The sequence below is a fragment of the Dreissena polymorpha genome, chromosome 2, assembly GCF_020536995.1.
Source record: "Dreissena polymorpha isolate Duluth1 chromosome 2, UMN_Dpol_1.0, whole genome shotgun sequence".
NCBI lineage: Eukaryota > Metazoa > Mollusca > Bivalvia > Myida > Dreissenidae > Dreissena > Dreissena polymorpha.
The window spans coordinates 12,495,318-12,497,713 of record NC_068356.1 but is presented as its reverse complement, the minus strand read 5'-3'; positions in this window follow the sequence as shown (position 1 = coordinate 12,497,713).

Genomic DNA, 2,396 nt, shown 5'->3' with positions numbered 1-2,396 from the left:
GGTACCTTGCCGATGCGGATTGAAACCGGACGGTTTAGAAACCTAAAAATCGAAGAAAGACTGTGCCTTCTGTGTAAAACACCCAATCAGGTCGAAACAGAATACCACTTCTTATTTGAATGTCTATTTTACCTTTGTTTAAGATTATCATATTATAACTGTGCATCAAATATAAAACCAATCATAACTAACATTCCATATAACGAGAGGCTAACATGCATGCTGACTGATCCGACTTAAATGAAAACAAATCAATATGTAAAGTATATTACCTATGTAAATAATATTAGTTATTTCTACATGAACTTGCAATACTATGATTGTTAGTCCACTTTTTAATTATTAACACAAGTTATTCATCTATACTATCCATGTTTATACTTTAAACAATTTAACTCTTTTTATTTTCGTGATCTTCACACTATTTTGCACTATTTTGATGTAATTTTATGACTTCACCGATAACATGTCAACTCAGTGACTCGAAAGCCATTTATATGGCTGGGTAGTACAATGTTTTTGTGAATATTTTTGCTTATTATTATATTGATCGTATTATTGCTGTAAATACCAATGATTATTTATGTACTATGCGTCACTTTAATAAAATATACAACTACTACTGAAACACTCTTTACAACGTATTAACCCGACGGTTCGTTTCGCGTTACAAATTGAAAAAACATTCTTAGCACTTCCGCGTTTAGAACTTGATGCTGACATGTTCGCGTAGTTTTTAAGATGGAAGAAATGTTTTATGTAGACACCATTCTGAACCAGTGTTCATAAATACTTTTCACTAATGTTACACCTGCACTAAAGGTAAAAAATATACTAATTCAAATCGAACACAGGACGTAGGGAATCGGTAAAATAAAACGACAAATAATCGATTGCATTTTTTTCCAATTTCGTAATCGTTTATTGTACGATCGATTATTTATTTCAATTCGTTTTCTGTCTAATGCAAATCGTAAAAACGATAAAACGATCCTTATCTGTTGACCTGGCGCATAAAGTTTGACATCCAGGACAACATCAACAATGTCATAAGCGAATACCGGGAAAACCGTCAGAAATGAACAATAATATTGTTAGACAGTGTGGACATACCAGGACGTTTGCTAGTAAGAAAATAATTATAATAGCACTAATTATATTTTATGATTAACTATCACTTAATCATTTAGGGCTTATTCTTAACAGTATTGTCAAATAGCACTTTCTCTAGCCGAAAACTGTTGTAAAAACCAAAGTATTTTTGTGTATTGTTAAATTCTCGAGAGACGTTATCTACGTCTCTGAATTCTCTAAATGAAAAAGACTGAACAGCTTTAAATAACATGACTTCTTGATTGCAGTATCATTGAATTATTTGTGATTTTGTGTTTTAAGATCAACTGTAGTATTAATGGCTTATCCTTGAAATATAGCCAAATGACATTGTATTTAGCTGGTAACTATTGTTGAAATATAATCAAGTCTTTTTGTATTGTGACCATACCTAACTGACTATACAGCTTTAAAGTGTATGGCTATTTCATATATAGCAGTTCAAAGGTATTTTTGTAAAAGGCTGACACACTCCAATAGCTCAATCTATGCATAAAGGTTATTTTGAACATGTACATTTGTATATTGATCTAACATATTCCACCTGTAGTTGGGCATATGCCCAATGGTCATTTTAACCATATGCACAGTCGCGATTCTTTTAGCTCAGCTATATTTTTAATGGACGTTTATAGGCTCATGTTGAATTGTCGTTTTCAACCAAATGTAACTAGATAGACTCTATATAGTATTATTCCCAATAATTGCGGTTATGTCCGAACATTTTTATTAAATATACGATATCTAATTGCAACACAACAACTTATTTTCGGTCAATAATAATGAAGTCATTTATCTTATCTATACTGATTAATCACCCCATTCTAGAGACGTCGCTGTCGTTAGTGATATTGCATGGTACGTATTGCAAAAATTACATGTTATATATTTTAATTACGCTTTCCAGCCTTTTAACGGAGACATGTCTTTGAACTGTGCACCCGCTAATCATAAAAAATTTCTCGTATAGATCTATAAAGCAAAGACCTACCAATATGTATATTGATAGGTCTTTGCATAAAGTCACTTAATTTGAGAAATAAAAATAGGCACCAATACATTGTTTTCGTATTTAAAGAAAGAACTCGCCGTGAAGCCATGGAAGGTCATGTCAGGAATAATAATAACAAATAACAAGAGAGTTTTTTAATTCTCTTCACAAGAAGAAGATAGTATTATATCTACCTAACATAAATGTGCCTTTTATTGTTTACGGAATTTACGTGAACACATCCCAGGTGCTATCGGTTAGAGCGCCCGCATTTTAAAGGATTTGAGTACCA